We start from the raw sequence: 20544 nt of genomic DNA, 5'->3' as shown, positions 1-20544 counted from the left end.
AAAAAATTTGAATTACAAATGAAATTATTAGAATTACAAATGAAAAAATACAAATTACAAATGAAATCATTCGAATTTCAAATGGAATTCTCAAATTACAAATGAAATAATTCGAATTTCAAATGAAATTCTCAAATTACAAATGAAATAATTCGAAATTCAATTGCAATTTTCAAATTACAAGTGAAATATTTCGAATTACAACTGAAATTATTCGAATTACGTGTGAAAATGGTGTAGTGGTCGACTCCGTCTTTCGAATGTCGATTACGAATAATCGATTATCCGGTTTCACACAGTCAATAGTCGACTACGGTTTTTACAAATTTTACGACTAATAATCGATTAACCGAAATCGACTTTACTTACCCCTAATGGGAATTTTCGTCAAAATTAAAAAAACTAACAGCCTGTTTCTGTATGTCGAAAGAAGAATGTGTGCGAAAGAAACACGTCCAAACTCTTGTGTGTTTTTCAAATTTGGTTTTTGTTTTGAAGCAAAAGCAAAGGTAAAATTATTTCGAAAACTAAAGTTCGGGCGTGTTTCATTCGCACACATTCTTCTTTCGACATACAGAAACTGGCTGTAAAATAAAAAAATATGTATTTTCGGTATCACGCCTTGCTCACACCTAATATCTTAATCTAATTTGTTAATTACTATATTTTATGATGTTTACTTTTGAAATGCAGAATATTTTAGTAATCGGCGATGAAAAAACAATGGAGGAATTTGACCAGTAGTAGCACTTCTATGGACCGGCTTATAGAAACTTTAAACTAGGCCTACGTTTTTTGAGGTTTGTTTGTAGCTTCCCAACATAAAAACAAAGACATATCAGGAAAAATGTCTAAAATTGTCTTTTACATTTCAAAAAAAACCAAAAAGAATTTTGATACTACATGAATGATTTTTGGTACATAGATTAAGAAAAAAATCAGCATTCCAAATCTGTTTTCGTTACTAACATTGATCGTTGCGCGCAAAAGATATGACCGTTTTAATTATGATAATTAGAAAAAATTCTAAAAAAATCGCGGCTTAATATAGTTAGCTGTTATATCCTATTATCGTTAACTGAATTCATACCCTTTGCGATGATGCAAAAAATAATCGCAAAGTCTCAATGGATTCGCGAAAAATCAAATTTGTTAAATAATTTCACGTATTTACAAACATATTTTTGAAACAATAGCGCTCATAGTTACGAAAAATATATAAAAAAATTATAACAGCATCCAGACATTTTGAGGAATAAAATGAAACCTAAGTTGTGAAGGTTGGAGCTATAGTATTCATGTTATTTGCAAAAATACGAAGAAAATATTACGAAAAAATTAAAATCATATTATTCTAATTTTATTTTTTTATGGTTTTATAGGAAAAGTTGGAGAAAAAATGTTTGAGTTCTTCGGCATTTTCGTCAAAATTTCACGCAATAATGATGATATTCCGTTGTAACAAATTTTTCGCTTATAGTTTTCCTATTGGATAATATTATTAGAACCTTATATTAAATCACAAGGAATTCCAATTGTGGCATAACGTTAAAATAATGTTATATTGAATATTACAACATTTGAGACGCATATAAACCGTGTAATTATCAAAATGACATGATGCGCATCCGATTTTCCAACACAGCGAATCAATCCCTTTTATTTGATGTACAGTTTGTCAAATTCTATTTGGCGGCCACGATGTAGCATCTGCTGCATTTAAGGGTGAAAAATACTGTAAAATGATCATAATTTCCGCGAAGTTCATTTACATTTTATGCGCATCCGATTTCAATAATCACCATTAAAAAATACATCCTTCTATGCCGTTTCAATGCGATCCATCAAGAACTGTGGATGTAGCATCGCACTTAATTTTTAGAAAAAATATATTATATCTCTGGATTAGCGATAGTTTTGAAATATCTGTTTTCGCGCAGTTTAAACACGCGTATCGATCTATTTATTTAAGTAGAACTGACACATCCAAAACGCGTTTTAATATGCGATATTTTCAAAAAAAATTTTGGCAAATTTTCGAAATTTGAGGGGTATCATATCCGCCGATCTAGTGGGTGGATTTTTACGCGTCGTGGCTTGATAGGTTCAGAACGTAAAAAAACTAAATTTACGCTGGTTTCCACGGAAATCGAATGACGTTTGTAAATTTTAAACCAAAAAAATAGGTTTTTGAGAAAAATTTACGCACAAAAATTTCGTGTTTGGGCGCAGATTACTGTGATCCTGTGAGGGCTACACCCTCATGTTATACATTAAAAAAATGCGAAATCGCGAGTACTACAATCAAATAATGAGCTTTTAGGGAAACCCAGCTGCGCGTCCCGATTAGAGCAAAAAACCCCATTTTTCAGGTTTCAAAATGTCAGCATCCGTTTGAGGTAGATACAGTGGATATATGAAAAAATGATACATTAGAAACTTCAACTCTGAAGTGTGCTCTTTAACTTCTCCTTTGAGCATTAAGCTCTACATTGTGTTGTAAAACCACTAATTGGAAAATAACATAATGAAACTCGTTTGCTTCAACGATTTTTTCCGATTTTTTTACATTAGTACGACCACAGCTTCCGCTCAAATTATTATTTTAAGAAACCCCTCGGTGAATCGGGTTAAAGCAGTTTATTTTGCCGAAATGCGGTCAAAAGTTATGGTATAGTAAAACTGATCGCGAGTTACAATACCCCATACCTCAGTTTCAACATAAGTTAATTTTCTACAAAAAGCTTGATATGTCTTTGTAAAATTTTTCAAAATAAAAGCAAATGTTCACTTTTGTAATTGTGTGACTGAACAAATTGACACACACCGACAGCTCGTGGGATCCCAATTGAGCATTCCTACTTTAAACAATCCTGTCTTCTTTTAGCACTACAAAAGTAAACTGATTAAAGCCAAGGTATTGGTATTCAATAGTGTTTTCCAACAAATTCCATTTCCCAATCACATAATCTGTTTTGGAAGTTCTTTCTCAACCAAACCTCGTATTGATTTCTTTCTATTGAGATTGTTGAGATAATATTGGCTTTCAAGTGCATGTCTAATATTCTTGCATATGTAACTACACGACAACGTCGTCGTCGTAATACGCCGCGATTTTACAAGCTTTTTTATGATCGTCTAATAAAGAACCGCATTCATTCCGGACACACTTATAGTGAAGCCAAACATTTTTTTACAAAAACAAAGCGTGTCTATCCACGACAAGCGAACGACGAGTAGCAGCGATTATGTGATCGTGAAAAAAAGCTTGTTTTCTCTCTCTTCCTCTCATCGAATGCATTTGCGTTGACGCTTGACGCCGTTGCATCCATAAACGTTAGCTTACGCTTTGAACTATTTCGTAGCGCAACGCTGCGTTCATTATTTGTTTCGCAGCTTTACATTTGCTGCGTTTTTATTTTTCTCTTTTTTTCATTTTTGTTTGCATTTCGCAGAACAATGTTCGACCTTGACAATGAAAATAGTGATATAGTGGTGCGGTTATCGCTTGACATTTGACGCCGCTACAGCCACCGCCACCGCCACCGCCACCGCCCGCTTCAACACACACTTTCTTCAATTTACATTTGCTGTTGTATTGTTATGTCTGGCTGTGTGGCTCTTCTATAATTTTTTCTGTTTGTTTGCATCGGTCTTTTTTGGCAAATGGGTTGTGTTTGATGTAAAAGTTGCCAGGAAAAAACACTTTTCGCTTAGTTTCACAATCCTATGTTCCTTTGTTTGCAACAATATTGTCAGAATGTTTGTTACATACGAAAATAAACAATCAGCGATTACTTACAGTGATACTTGCCTTAGTATTAATGATAGATATGTAGCATCTTTATTCAAATACACGGTGGAGAACTATTGAAATATGACACTCTACACTAAGCAATTATTGACAAGAATTTATCTCCGCCATGAAGGCCTTACAGGAGGGTAGGGATGTATAGTTTACGAACGAACTAGTTCAATTGAACGATTCATTGAAAAGAGCGTACGAACTATATCACTCGATATAGTTCATTATAATTCAGCACCGACCGATAGAAAAAAGAACGATCAACAAATCAACGATTAAAGAATGATTACACCAATCTAGTTCAGCACGTCATTCACCTTGTCTGAGTTAACGGATGCCTTTTTGAAGGTAATGAGTTTTGTTAACATTTTGTATTTTACATACATACACACACAAAACTTTATTCTTCGTGATTTTAATATTTTCATTTATTTTTAAACTTTAAAAATTTAAAGTTTTCGTCGTGGAGTTATTTAAAATATTCCACTGTTTTATTGTTCCTTTTCGGTATATCCGAAGGATTCAGAGCTGTTGAACGATAAAAAAAAAGATTTTGTTTTTCAAAATAGTCAGGCTTAATCCCATAGTCGTTGTTTTAATATTTTATTAAAACAACTTTAATTTATTAGTGGGAAAAAGATAGCTGTCCGGCAGAGTTTATTGCCGAACGACCTAGTTCGCTTAAAAGAGCTGAACTGAAAAGAGCGATCAGCTAAAAGAACTAGTGATTTGTTTTTTAGAACCGCTATATCTCAAGGATGTTTCCTTCTAGGAAAAAAATTATAAAGACCAAATTTGTAGATAATTTTTCTGTCTTCAATATTTGCTGTAATCTCTTTTTGATTAGACCAACCGCTTTCAAAAATAAATCCGTAAACCCAAAGGTAAGGTCACATTAGGCAAATATTTGCTTCAGTGACCGGCAGTGTGCGCTTACTGAGAGCTAGTGAGCATACATTTCACTTATTTAAAATTAGTTAATGCGCACCTTAACTAATTTTAAATGAAAGGTGCTTATACCTGGGAAGTTTTTGCGGATTCTGAAACTACAATGTTCATAGATGTTCAATCGCCGGATGGATTTTTCAAATAAATCGCGGTAAAAGTTCTAATTTTTAGGGCTTTGTTAAGTTTTCACGATTTTGCTTGGAAACCACAATCCCTATCGAAATGGGATTAGAGCAAATGTTGTAGCAGTGAAAATTCTCTACAAGATTGACCTTAATGTTATTTTCGTAGGTTTTACCATTTTTAAGATATTGAAATTCAAATTGGGTCAATGCACTGACTGTATCGTCTCCTTAGAAACCGCAAGTTCTATCGAAATAGAGCGAAAGAAAATGTTGTAGCTGTCAAAAATCTCTAGAGGGTTCCCCTTTATGATTTGTTCCTAGGTTGAACCATTTTTGAGATAAAGAAGCTCAGGTTATATTTTTAGGTTTTTTAGTTAGGATTTCGCGATTTTGCTTGAATACGACAAGTCTTATCGATATAGGACTTGAGAAATGCTTATAGCTGTAAAAAATCTTTACCAGACTGGCTTGTGTAATTTATTCTAGGTTGTACCTTTTTTATCTATTTAAAATTAAGTTGGGAATTTGTTGTCATGACATTATTTTATAAGGAGACACAGTAAGTGCATTGTGTCAATTTGATCTTCTATATCTCAAAATGGTAAAACCTACGAAAATAACCTTAAGGTCAATCTTGTAGAGAATTTTCACTGCTACAACATTTGCTCTAATCCCATTTCGATAAGAATTGCGGTTTCCGAGCAAAATCGTGAAAACATAATAAAGGCCTAAAAATTTTAACGTTGACCGCGATTTATTTGAAAATCCCACCGGCGATTTTTTTGATTTTTATGATTTTTCTCATCTATGCACCTTTCATTTAAAATTAGTTAAGGCGCGCCGTGAACATTGGCTATTTGCCAATAGCCTGGAAAGAGGCACTAGTGGTACTGATCCCAGGAGCTGATGCTCGCCTGCGTGGAAATTATAAACCAATTTCATCCCTTGAAAAATTGTTCCAATATTTCCTGCTGCCACGCATCAATCGGCTCATCGAAAAAAGGAGAACTCTGAGTGACTACCGATTTGGATTTCGAGCCAAACACTCAATCAGCAGTAGGTTTTAAAACCAAAAATTCGCCATAGCGGGGAGCCTGCATTTCGCGAAAGTATTCTCTACGGTATGACATTTAATACAAAGTGATTAGGCTAATGAAGGTAGGAGAAGCAGTGATCCGTTTTCTCGCCATCCTATTTAATCACTGTCCAAACATTGGCTATATCCCGATAGCCTTAAAAAAGCACTAGTGGTACCGATTTCGAAAACTGGAGCTGTGATTGTTTGCGTGGAAGTTTGGGAAATTGTTGGAATATTTCCATCCGCGACGGACGCATCAATCATCGAGACAATGAGAATTCTTAGAGACTGCCAACTCAATACTCAACATCCCATGCTCTGACAGCCTTCTCGATATACATAACCGAAGGTTTTAAGACGAAAAAGAGGGACCAATACCGTGATCTTAATTTTCGCCAAATCTTTTGATACGGTATGGTAGAATGGCATTTAATAGAAAACTAATGGTAGGCTGCGATCGTCAAACCTGCCGCATAGTGTTCTTTTTTTTGCCGGATCGATCCTTTTGAGTGGGAGTGAATGACAAAATGTCCAAACAGCAGTGCTTCACGAGTCACTTCTGGGATCAGTCCTGCATAACTAGCAATCGTTAAGCTACGCCAAGGTTTTCGATACGGTATGGCAGAATGGCATTTTATACAATATGCAGTCGTTAGGCTTCGATCGTCAATCATGCCGCTTGGTTGCACGTTTTTCGAAAGATGATTATGTGCAGGTATGAGTGTTTCACAAGTCACTTCTGGGACCAGTCCAGTATAACTTGTTCATCAGCGATATACCAGGACCACCTGAAGCAAAAATTATTCTCACCTAGACAGCGGAATTCTATGCAAATGCATATATGGTTAGGATGGTCGTAGAGGAAATCTGATCAGACAGAAACTCGTTTTATCACAAAATAAAACGAATTAGGCCCAGAAATTTTTGCATATTTTGACATATTTGCATAAAATGAGCATATGCAAAAACATATGCAAGGATTTGTGGCCTGAATATCCCACCGATATGGCTAAAATTTGGAATTAAGTCTTCGTTGTGGGTATGCAATTTTACACCTGAAATTTGTCCGATTAGGTCCACGTGTTCATATAACCCACATAGAACAGTACCACCCGATTTCCGATATTTTGAAGGTTGTGACCTAAACATCACACTGAAATGGCTGAAAATTTGTATTAAGTCTTCGTTGGGGTATAAAACTTTCTAGCTGAAATGTGTTGGTATGGGTCCACGTCTTCATATAGCTCCCATAGGAAGGTACCTCCCGATTCCCGGTATTTTGAAGGTTATGGCCTCAATCCATAACCTTCACGTATTCATATAGCCCCCATAGAACAGTACCACCCGATTTCCGATATTTTGAAGGTTGTGACCTAAACATCACACTGAAATGGCTGAAAATTTGTATTAAGTCTCCGTTGGGGTATAAAACTTTCCAGCTGAAATGTGTCGGTATGGGTCCACGTCTTCATATAGCTCCCATAGGAAGGTACCTCCCGATTCCCGGTATTTTGAAGGTTATGACTGAAATTTGGAATTTAGTCTTCGTTGTGGGTATAAAACTTTCCACCTGAAATTTCTCGGTATAGGACCACGTCTTCACATAGCCCCCATAGAAGGGGACCTCCCGATTTACGGTATTTTCGAGGTTGTGGCCTCAATATACCACCGAAATTACTGAAATTTGGCATTTAGTCTTCATTGGGGGTATAAAACTTTCCACCTGAAATGTGTCGTATAGGTCCACGTCTTCATATAGCCCCCATAGAACGGTACCTTACGATTTCCGGTATTTTGAAGAATGTGGCCCTAATATCCCTCCGAAATGGCTGAAATTTTGTATTTTGTCTTCGTTGGGTATAAAACTTTCCAGCTGAAATGTGTCGGTATAGGTCCACGTCTTCATATAGCCCCCATAGAATTTTAACTCCCGATTTTCGGTATTTTAAAGGTTGTGGCATCAATATCCCTCCGAAATGGCTGAAATTTGGTATTAAGTCTTCCTTGGGGTAAAAAACGTTTCACCTTAAATTTGTCGGTTTAGGTTCAGGCCTTCATATAGCCCCCATAGAACGGTATCTATTGATATCCTACGGGCGATTCGAGTAAGATTCGGGAGCACTGTGGAAAGTAGTCTGAATTTGTATATGGCTACACTTCACAACTACACATGGAAATGTGAATATGTGTGAATGTGGGAAAGTTTCCGGAGATATATAACAGACACCAAAGTTGGTAATGAAATAATAGGACTTTTAGACAGGATGAAATAATTTGGCAGATTCGACTTCTGACGGCACATCGACTATGTGCTGTGGAAGCCTAAAAATATGAATTTTGCCTACCAAAGGCTTTTTCGATCATTACCCACGGTGCTCTTGAAACAATTTTAAATGGAAGGTGCTTACACCTCGGAAGTTTTTGCGGATTCTGAAACTACAATGTTTATAGATGAGAAAGATCAAAAAACAAAAAAAATCGCCGGAGCACCTTTTAAGTAAATCGCGATTTAAGTTGACATTTTTAGGGGTTGTTTAGATTTTCACGATTTGGCTTAGAAACCGCAAGTCCCATCAAAATGGCACTAAAGAACATTTTGTAGCTATGAAAATTCTCTACAAGATTGCCCTTTATGGTATTCTCGTCGGTTTTATTGTTTTTGAGATATAGAAGTTCAAATTGGGACAATTCAAATTCAATTCAATTCTGTATCGCCCCCTTATATAAAAATGTAATGACTGCAAATTCCTAACATAAACTTATATATCTAAAAAAATGGTACAACTTAGGATAAGTTACTTAAGCCAGTCTTGTAGAGAATTTTCACAGCTTTCAGATTTTCTCAGGTCCTATATCGATAGGACTTACCGTATTCAAGTAAAATCGCGAAAAAATCTAAAAATGTAAACTGAGGTTCTTTATCTCAAAAACAGGCTGGGAACAAATGATAAACGTCAATCCTCTAGAGAATTTTCACAGCTACAACATTTTCTTTAGCTCCATTTCGATTGGACTTGCGGTTTCCAAGCAAAATCGTGAAAAACTAAAAATCTCCTAAAAATGTGAATTTTGACCGCGATTTATTTAAAAATCCCTACAGCGATTTTTTCTTGTTTTTGGATTTTTCTCATCTATGAACATTGCTGTTTCAGAATTCACAAAAACTTCCTCTGTGTAAGCGGTTTTCATCAAAAGTTAGTTAAGGCGCACCCTTCATGATATTGTTTTATAAGGGGGCGATACAGTCAGTGCATTGTCCCAATTTGAACTTCTATATCTCTAAAATGGTAAAAACTACGAAAATACCGTAAAGGTCGATCTTGTAGAGAATTTTCATAGCTACAACATTTTCTTCGGTCCCATTTTCATAGGACTTGCGGTTTCTAAGCAAATCCGTGAAAACCTAAACAACCCCTAAAAATGTCAACTTAAATCGCGATTTATTTAAAAAGCGCTCCGGCGATTTTTTTGTTTTTTGATCTTTCTCATCTATAAACATTGTAGTTTCAGAATCCGCAAAAACTACCGAGGTGTAAGCACCTTCCATTTAAAATTGTTTCAAGAGCACCGTGTACCTACTTTATTGCCTCCTGAGCAGAGTTTTCGACAGATTAGGATCTGAGAATGAAGAACATTGAGAGCATGTCTGAGAATATCATAAATTTGTTTAAAAAAATAGTGTGTAAGGCACTATTCATAACCTGACGACTGCCTATCATTGCAATGCGGCACATATAAAAAATTATTATCGTAGTCTTCTACACTTAAGCCCTATGGCAAAGGAAAATGTGTATATTATAAACTAACCTAATTTTCAAACGAAATGACAATTATGAAACGATTTTCTATGGATATTAAAAATCTGCAATCTATCGGATATCATTTTGTATACCTAACTCTTCTGTACCTTAAGAAAAATTATACTTTTTATACTATTTGTGATTATATAAAGTATCATTAACGTGTGTAAGCCTTTTATTCGGTGTCATTATCTGTTTTCTGTTGGCATCAGTACGATACACATGTACCTCATATATCTATTGCAAGAAAGTACAGTCGAACCTCGATTATGCGTAAATCGTTTATCCGGGATTCTCCATTATCTCCATTATATTTTTTCCATTACCTCTATTATTTTTTATAGACACCATTATTCACGAGTAAAAGTACACATTCTAATTAAAAATATAAATCAAAGAGAAATTGAAATTCGTCTATTTAGCTTAAATTATGTGTTTGTGGTATGTTCAGATGAATCTGATGACGATGAGATAATTCATCCAAAAAAAAACTCCACAACATTGAACTTCGTGGAGACCACTGGCTGCCCTCCTATTTCAGAACACGAAAAGTGCAATTTTACTTATTATTAACTGAAAGAACGAATAGGAAGAGAGCAAAAAAGAAATACGACAACAAGCGTAAATAAATTGCTTTATGCTTCCGAAATATTTTTATGCAGATGCAAATTCCCGAATACTTAAGTTTATTTCATTTTTTCCCTTAAATATTTTTTAATAAAAATAGCACAGTTAAATATTATTGTAAAAATGTGTACAATACAATGCAATTTGTACTTTAAAAAATGTTCAAAAGCTGCATAAAAACATTGACTCCAATATCTAGGAAAATCGATTATCCGTAATGCCTCCGGTACTGACCATCACGGATAATCGAGGTTCGACTGTATTTACACTCTGTGACTAATAATTCCTATTTATTTGTTTTCCCCAAATTAATATCGTTTCCAGAGATTAAATAGTGTCTTGAGATGCGCGTTTCAGCTGTGGATTCACGGACAGTGGACATGAGAGGATACCCCCTAATCAATGCCTGAGATATCAGAGACTTTGTATAAAGAAAGACTGCAGAGACATCCTAGCCGAATACTTATATCGGATATATTTTATTCAACAATACACAGGTGTCAGAAAACAAAATTGAAATCCAGTGTAAAAATACACCTTTACTTTTCCTAAAAAAACAATTTCTTAACTTTTCATTTCAATTGGATCACTAGAACAGAACAGCCGAGAAATGCCAACAGAATTTTAAGTAAAATATCACTTTATTTGTTAAGAAAAATGTGCCAACAAATCCCTGACATCATGTGGTCTGCATGGGGTTCAAAGAGAGGAAGTATTGTAGCGCAGAGAATGTGTGTTTCGGGGGGCTAACACATTGGGAGAAAGGGAACCTAATAAAAGCGGAACTAAATTAAATGCAGTGCACAAGCCGTTCGGCCTGTCGTTCGTTGGATCGATTGTTTGTTTGTTTGGCTTGCTTGGCTCGCTTGTTTGACTACACAAACTACACATGGGGTACACTTTTCAAGGGCAAACTTACATACACACCGACACATACACAAAGAAGTGTTCGCAGCCAAAGCGAATGCAAAACCGACAGCATAAAACAATACAATATGCGTTCGATCATTTAGAATGGTAGGGGGCTAACTGCTGTTCTCATTCTCTCATCCACAAAAAGCTTTGATTGTTGTAGGAAACTAACAGGCTGCTACTGCGTTGATGTTGTTGGCCGGCATTGCCGAAGCAGCGTAACGCCGCGCCAACTTTATCTCTATTACTCAGCTAAACTATAGCCACTAATAAAATGTGAGAAGATTGCATGTGGTTGGTGACAGTGTGTTATGAATGAGTAATGATGATGATGGTGATCGTTTGCTAAGTGGGAGGGAGCGGCGCATGGACTTACCACGATGTGAAAATCATTATTTGGCCCGAGAGTGAAGAGTTCGCGTGCATTTTAAGAACGCAATACAAATAAATGTGCAATGTTTGTCGTTGTAGCAGCAGCAACGACGACGACAATGCGCTTTGATAAAAAGTGAAAAGGTTTGTTTGACTTTTTCGCAAAATAGGTACATTCTAATCGAACTGTGATCGAGGGCAGTGTGATTGGTTCGGCAAGATCATTGACTTCCGTCGTACAGATAAATATTTCACATGAAAGGTTCTTGACTTCAGATAATAATGTCTAAAAATGTCTACCCTCACCGCGGAGAATACCCGCTGTACCTAGCTTAAAAATCTAAATCCAATAATGAATTAAGTATATAAAATTTTGTATGTGGGTCCTATAGCATGCATTCCTTTTACACGTGAGATATTATGTTACCTTGTCACGATGTCATTGGAGAGGATGAATCTCAATGAGAGTTTGTCCTTCTTGCTGCAGGATTTAAATAAGTTTTGCACAACTTACAGCTTCGGCCAATACTGATTGGAGATTTGTTTCCAGTGTGTCTTCAAGTATTTGATAAATTTGAGGGAATCATTCAGAACTAAAGATAGTTCTTTAAAATCTTAGGCGCGGCACAACTGACTAATGAACCAATGATTTGCTCACAAGTACGATATGAATGAACCAAATTGTGCGCTACCTGTTCCGGATTTCAGACATTAGAATAAACGCGGTGCGCCTTAACTAACTTTAAATGAAAAGTCCTTACACCTTGGAAATTTTTGTGGATTTTGAAACTACAATGTTCATAGAAGAGAAAAATCAAACAACAAAACAATCGACGGGGTCAAAGTTCACTTTTTTAGGGTTTTTTAGGGTTTCACGGTTTGCGTGCTGAACTAAAAAAATGTTGTAGCAGTAAAAATTCTCGACTATATTGACCTTTATGATTTTTTCTTAGGTTTTACCATTTTTGAGATATAGAAGTTCAAATTGGGACAATGTACTGACTGTATCGCCTCCTTATAAAACAATGTCATGTACGGTGACCTTAACGGATTTTGAAACAGCAATGATAAGAAAAATCGAAAAAAAAACGAGGACGCGGTCAAAGTTCACATTTTTAGGTATTCAGGATTTTGCTTGGAAACGCCAAGTCCTATCGAAATGGGACTAAAGAAAATTTTATAGAGGATTTTCTCCGCAATTCGGGCCCAATACGAATTGAGGCGGCTGCATCGTCCGGATCCGAATTGTGGGTTTTCCTTGGCCCCTGGAGTTATTCTGCTGCGATGGATTGGGGAAGCCTACCCGATAGGCTCGTTGGTTTAGATGTTCCCTTTTATACCTTTGGACCTCCCGCTCTCTCTCTAGATCATGAAGACCTCTCCTGCATTAAATTGTGGTATGGATGCTCACTGCGATAACATCCAAGACAACATCCTGTTGTGGTGATGCACGGGTAAAACCTTGGTATCTCATGAAGATGGTCCACTGATGTCATGGGGAAGCACCCTGTTGCAGTCCTCAGGGCCGCCGCATTCTGGCAGGTTTGAATATTCTTCCACTGTGTAGCGCTAACATTTGCAAACCACGCTAGCGCTGCATAGCTTTACATATACCGCCACATTGCTTTGTAAGAGATCAAAAAGGTTTCTGTATGAGCACACCAAGTGCTGCCGGCCAGCAACTTGAGGAACTTATTCCTACTTCTGATCTAATCGTAAATAGCTGTGTCTTGTGCGAACGACTTAAATATGCTACCGAACGTTACACCCAAGATTTTGGGGTAGTTAGTGGTCGGAATCAGTACAACATCGACCACTATGTTCAGAGTTTCATTTCAGTCGTCCATTTAGCTCGTATTCATCCTGATTTTATCAGCAACTGTCATTACAATTGATCCCAATCCCACGACGGCGGTTCCTTAAGTACCGGATTGACTCGAAACCATAGTGTTTCGGATAGCGGCTGCCAACCCAGCATCAAACCTATGTTTCTGTGTAGGTTTCAGGCTGCTACAACAATAACAGCAATTGGTTCCCACAGGTTGAACTCATCTAACACATTCTGGAGTCCTTCTGCAATTGTTTGAGCTTTCCTTTCTGTAGATTCATTTTTGAGGACCATGATCTGATATTTAAAGATCTCCACCTGTTTGTCAAAGGGTATGCTCCTGATACAGGATATGTTCTCCTTCATCCGAGCAGCTTTCTCGATGATAGTCTGCCGGACATGGGGTTGGGATTTCAATAGCCTCGGTCCATGTGTCCGCATGTCCACATTATCTCACCGAAATGTCTGAAATTTGGTATTTAGTTTTCTTTGAGGCTACAAAATTTTCTTCCAGAAATTTGTCAGCACAAGTCCACCTTTTGATATTGCCCCCATAGAGCGGTACCTCCCGATTTTCGGTATTTTAAAGGTTATAGCCAATTTTTTTCTGACCGAAATCGTTGAAATTGGGTATTTAGCTTTCTTTGTAGTAAGAAAGCTTTTCCCCAGAAACTTGTCTCTAAAGGTCCACGTTTTCATGTAGCGCCGATAGAGCGGGATCTCCGAATTTTCGGTATTTTGAAGGTTGTAGTCTCACTTTCTCACCGAAACCGCTGAAATTGGGTATTTTGATTCTTTTGGGGCTACAAAACTTTCACAGACAAATTTGTCAGTATAGGTCCACGTTTTAATGTAGCCCCCATAGAACGGTTCCTTACGGTTTTCGGTATTTCGGTTTTAGCCTCATTCTCACACCGAATTGGCTTAAATTTCGTGTCTAGTCTTTCCTATTGCTATACGTCAACGCTTTGATAAAGCCCCCATAGAACGGTACCTCCCGATTTTCGTTTTTTTTAGTTTTAGACCCATTATTCCACAGAAATGTCTGAAATTTGGTATTTAGTTTTCTTTGAGGCTACAAAACTTTCTCCCAGAAATTTTTGAGTGTATGTCCACGTTTTTTATAGCCTCCATAAAACAATACCTTCTGATTTTCGGTATTTTGAAGGTTTTCGACACTTTTTTCTCACCGAAACCGCTGAAAATTGATACTTAGCCTTCTTGGGTGCCACAAAACTTTCTCTCACAAATTTGTCAGTTTAGCCCCTATAGAGAGGATATATAGGTTTCATAGGGGTATAAAATTTTTCTACATAGAATTGTCGGTATAGATACACGATTTATTGTAGCCCATAGCGTCTGATTTTTTGTATTTTTTGGATTCTGTGTCACATTTTCGGAACGAAACGTGGATATAAAAGATTTATTCGGAAACATTTTAACACAGGGCAGTGTTTTGGTAGGAAAGCCGTGGCGGAGGAGCTTCGTACTTTCATAGACTAAAGAAAACTCTTTATTCCATCTTGCTTCATACAAGTCGTGGTGGAGTTTATAAAATTTCATAAAAAAATTATAATTGATTTAAAATTTTTAAGAAAATTAAGTAAAAAATAAGTAGTAGCCATCTCAAATTGAACTATATTCAAAATTTGCCTTCAAACCTATTTTAAACGAAAAATGCTGCCTACAGGAAAATATTTTTTTTTTTTTTTGTTAAAATTCGCAATTGCTTTCTGAAAAAAAAATCGCGCGATTTTTTACAAAAATATTTTCACAATTTGAGAAGATAAAAAGTTTTTATAACAATTATTCAAATACTTTCTGAAAAACGAAAAGCGCCGCGGCGAAAGTATTTTTGAAAATAATCCCGCGATTTTTTACAAAAATATTTTCAAAATTTAAGAAAATAAAAAGTTTTGTAAAAATATTCAAATGCCTTCTGAAAAACGAAAAGCGCCGCAGGCGAAAATATTATTGAAAAAGATCGCGCGATTTTTTCAAAAATATTTTCACAATTTAAGAAAATAAAAAGTTTTTGTAAAAATTTTTAAATACTTTCTGAGAAACGAAAAGAGTCGCAGGCGAAAATATTTTTGTAAAAAATTGCGTTTTTTTTTACAAAAGTATTTTCACAATTTAAGAAAATAAAAAGCTTTTGTAAAGATATTCAAATACTTTCTGAAAAAGAAAAGCGCCGCAGGCGAAAATATTATTGAAAAAGATCGCGCGATTTTTTACAAAAATATTTTCACAATTTAAGAAAATAAAAAGTTTTTGTAAAAATTTTTAAATACTTTCTGAGAAACGAAAAGAGTCGCACAATATTTTCACAATTTAAGAAGTTAAAAAGTTTTTGTAAAAATATACGCGATTTTTTTGCAAAAATATTTTCACAATTTAAGAAAATAAAAAGAAAATAAAAGTGTTCAAAAATATTTTCACAATTAAAGGAGATAAAAAAAAAATCGAAAATATTTTTGAAAACAAAAATCGCGCGATTTTTTACAATCATATGTTCACAATTTAAGAAGATAAAAAGTGTTTTTAAATATTTTTAAATATGCACATACTTTCTGAAAAGCGAAAATGTTTTTGAAAAAATAGCGCAATTTTCTTAACAAATATTTTTACAATTTAAAACTTCTCCTTACTGCTACTTACATAATTTCGGGCATAATTTCGTTTTTAAATAATTTTATGAAATCAGGAGGATTTTGTGGATACTTCGGTATTGGTTGGCACTTAGGCCTTCTCAAATGTATAATTCCGCTTACATTCTAACTTCTATTATAAAATTTAAAAGAACATATAACTATAAATTTCAAAATTAAGCAAAGAAATAATTTATAAATTAAGAAAAAAATCGTTGGAAGTTATGTCCGCGATATTTTTTGGGTGTTATGTCCGCTTTGATTCACGGACATAACACCCAACCAATCATTTTGGGAGTTATGTCCGTAGGAGTTATGTCCGGGCGCCGGCATTTTGCTTTCTTTTAATTACCCATAATTGTTATACCATCCCTTGCATATGACCGAATGCAATTGTGTTAATCAGCTGTGTGTGTCTGGTCCTACTTTTATTCCTATTATTTTTCTATTTCCCCATTTCGTCAATTCTCTATTTTTTTTCTAATTTTGCTAATTGTTGCGATCATTGGGTTCCCCTGCTCGTTGTTGGTGGTGTTGATACTTGGCATGAAGTAGAAGCAAAAACAAATTCAAAAATAAAAGTGTTTGAAGTTCGTTTGACTAACTAAACAAAACTACTAAATTGAATACGATCTATGCGATCGGATTTTATTGGTTTGCCAGTGAGTGTTATGCGCCGCCGGCTATTGCTGCTGCTATTTTGTTTTGCAGCACCAAAGAACGTTAATGCATGCTCGCGTACATTGCGCTGTTGTTGCTGTAACGTAGCAATACGTCCGTCGTATTATGTGCGCTTACGCTGCTAATGCTATTGCGTTGTTGGTGCTGCAGTTGCTATTATTGACGTAGAAAATGTTGTTGCTTGCTGTTTTCTTTTTTTTTTTTTGCAATCGCAGTTCGCATTCGCCTACTCTTACTATAGAATGTTTGGGGCCTTAGTTAGTAGTTTTCTATGCAACCGTTAAGTCAGTCTCCATTTTGAAACGTATGTTGTTTAGAAGGTGCTGCGACGACGACCGACCACCATCACTCTGTTGTTCGTTTGAGAAACGGAAAAACAAAATTCACACGGCGGCGGGTTTGCAAATAGAAAACCAACAAAACAAACGAAGAAAAATATAGAGACATACGACGACGCACTAACGCACTTTCGTATCGATTTACTTAAACGTGTGAAAAGGAATTTGTTTTGTGCCTATGTTTGTGTGCGTGTTTTGTAAATAAAAACATTTTGATTAAAAAGAAAATCCTATGAAAATCTAGTGAAAGTTTTTTTTATTTCGGCTGCAAAAGAAAAGTAAACCTTGACCGCCGGTTGCGAGGAAATTTTTGGCCATACCACTCTACCCTCTTAAAATTCATTATAACATCATATTTGTGGTCTGAATTCTCAAAAAAAAAAAAAAAATCTAAAAGTAACATCCTGTCTCCCGATATAGCTCTGCCGTCGGGTATCTAGCTATCTATTCAGCGAAAGTGTTTCATTTGTGTTCCCCCAAGTTCAGTGCTGACGTCACATACAATAACGGTATTGCTGCCGTTACCATCAAAGATGCACTAATTTAATGCTGTCCACAACAAGCATCCGCCAAATGGAATCCATAAAATTATTTGTATTTTGAAAAAAAAAAATCGAAATCTATCAAGAAAATCTATTTTTAAAAAGCCAAAATTTATTTTACCTCTGGGCAAAGAATAAAAAGTAAAAAAGTAATTAGCGAAAAATATTTAACCAAAAAAATTGAAAGTGAATTTTCATAAGATTACATTTTACTGTTTCAAATAGTTCTGCAAGTGTGGTGAGGGGCGTGTGTGTGTGCATTATTTTTTCTCGAGTGTATTCTCCAGGAGTTGCCAGATTTGCTTAGGCAAACAAGGGTAAGTCTTAAAGGGGTTCAAAGCCTTACCAACAATGATATAATTTAATACATGTGATATGTAGATATGTATGTACATGTGTTTATGCAATACATACACTTGTCTGTTTGTATTATTTAATTTTATATTTAGATAAATAGTCTAATGTTTTGTATGAACGAACGACCGACATGCAATTAATAATCGTAAAAATTTTCTTGCTAGACATTGTGGCAGACATGCCAAGAAAACATGAAAAGGAAAAATAAAAACAATTTAAATATTTCTTATTTGAAAGATAGAAAATAAAATGTCATATACGAGCTGACTGAGAATGACATTGATGCAGATGGAGGGTTGGAGTAATAAGTCTTCCTTTATCGCAAAAGGTTTCATTTTATGGGATCCAAAATCTATTATTGAGGTCGCCATTTTAGCCACCTTAATTCAAAGACGTGTGTACAAATGTAGATCATCTACGCCAATGAACACCTTACATATTTTAGTACATATTGTCTAAAAATTTATTTTGTTGTTGCCAAGGAAGACATTTTTTTTAATTGAAAAAAATCATATAGTTTGTTGGAAATTTGTACAGTAATCCCAATACTTTGTCACATTTTTTCAAATCAGAACAAATTTTGAAAACATTGGGACAATAATTGTTATTTACGCATATAGAAGATTCGGCAACAAATGACAAACAGTTTTTAATATGTTAAGAACGATTTGGGAGTTACATGAGCGGAAACCCATTACAAAGTGAAGTAAACCAGCTGCCTTCCTCACTACCATCCAGCAATAATAATCAAACCCCTTAAAACCCATATGTTGTTATTTTTGGCCAATAGAATAAGTATGTAGTTACTAACGGTCATGACTGCTTAACTTCAAGCGACATGCCCTTGTTAATAACACTGTGTGTAATTTTTTGAGTCATGGTTTATTATTCACATTCTGACACCACAGCGTGATAGAAGACCAAAAATAAGAAGACACGTGTCCCGGCGTTTTTCCCTATCACTTCAATTATCGCGGTTATGGGCCCCCAAAGACCTGAGGATTTGATGTCAAAAGGGATCATTTTGTCAGGCACATTTCTTCTAAACTGCTTAGAATTTGGGATTACACGTGAATGCAATGTTGTAGCTCTTGTCCTAAAGAATAATAATTTTGAACACATAAAATACAACTTCATCTTCAAGGTCAAAATCGTCAAAGTCAAATTTTCATTATATTTTTTTTTCTCGGATTTTAGTCTGCAGATATCAAATCGATCAAAATTGAAGCAAACTGGTCCACAGATACCGACCGTCCAAAAATTAAGGATACAGCTAACTACAAAAATATACCTAAGATTTCAATAAACAACTTTCTGTTTGGGACATATGTTAGAGAGGCTTTTTTCTCCGCGTTGAATCCTTATATTTTCTAAAAAGTTTTTTATTGAAATGTAAGGTAAATTTTTGTAGTTGACTGTATCCTTAATTTTTGGGCGGTTCGGTATCTGTGGACCAAAATAGGAGAAAAAAGTATAAAACTCTGATATTTTCAAAAGTGTTTGGCTATTTTTGTACTTAAGAACCGTTCATAGACATTTCGAATATTCCAGAAAGTTGTTTGCTGATATCACCACTATATTATTGAGGTTGATTGCTTTCTTGAATTGTGAACTGTTTAGTATCTATGGAGCTATTTTGGCCATTAAGAACCGTTTCAACAGAGTTTGCATGTTCTACAAAGTTGTTAAATGAGATCTACTTGGTTGTTTGCTTCAGTTTTGATCGGTTTGATATCTTCAGACTAAAATCAGAGAAAAAAACATAATGGAAATTTGACCTTGACGATTTTGACCTTGAAGATGAAGTTGAATGGATTTTATGTGTTCACAATTATTATTCTTTGGGACGAGAGCTAATACCTTGCATCCACGAGTAATCCCAAATTCCAAGCGGTTTAGAAGATATGTGCCTGACAAAATTATCCCTTTTGATATCAAAGCCTCAGGTCTTTGGGGGGCCATAACCGCAAAAGTTGAAGTGATAGGGAAAAACGCCGGGACACGTGTCTTCTTATTTTTGGTCTTCTATCACGCTGCGGTGTCCAAATATGGCTAATAATTTTCGTGTCGCATAGTGTAATGATAGTTTGTGGTTTTGTAATGAGTATTTTTGCTTAGCAGTAGTTCAAAAAATGTTAAAGGTGGCACGTTTCCAGCGAAAGGTTAAAAATGGGTCAATATAATATAAATACCAAATTTTAGCATGTTCGGTGAAACAATGTAGCTAACCTTCAAAATGCCGAAATTCAGGAGGTACCGTTCTATGGGGGCTATATCAAAACGTCGATCTATACTTACAAATTTCTGGCGGAAAGTTTTTAGACTCGAAGAAGACTAAATACCAAAATTCCGATATTTCGGTAAAACCTTCAACATACCGAACATCAGGAGGTACACTTCTTCTATACCTACAAATTTCTGGCGGCAGGTTTTTAGATCCAAATAAGACTAAATTCCAAATTTCCTATATTACGGTAAAA

The 20544-nt window shown here is 35.5% G+C and overlaps 1 protein-coding gene across 12 annotated transcripts in view; it reads left to right on the top strand.

The window, feature by feature from the left end:
* Positions 1-20544, top strand: part of mamo (maternal gene required for meiosis) — a 698235-nt gene that overhangs the window by 190048 nt on the left and 487643 nt on the right. For 6 of the 12 annotated variants that reach the window (XR_012411478.1, XM_073974315.1, XM_073974313.1 and 3 more), the window contains exon 1: positions 16921-18024. The exons of the other annotated variants lie outside the window; for them this stretch is intronic. The gene's annotated coding sequence lies outside the window, so the exon portion shown is untranslated. Of the gene's footprint in view, positions 1-16920; positions 18025-20544 lie in introns of those variants that run through there. 12 annotated transcript variants of the gene reach the window in all.

Source organism: Musca autumnalis, unplaced genomic scaffold (assembly GCF_047663935.1).
Source record: "Musca autumnalis isolate F117 unplaced genomic scaffold, ASM4766393v1 scaffold_3, whole genome shotgun sequence".
In the NCBI taxonomy this organism is placed as follows: Eukaryota; Metazoa; Arthropoda; class Insecta; order Diptera; family Muscidae; genus Musca; species Musca autumnalis.
This window is presented reverse-complemented; position numbering and strand designations above follow the sequence as displayed.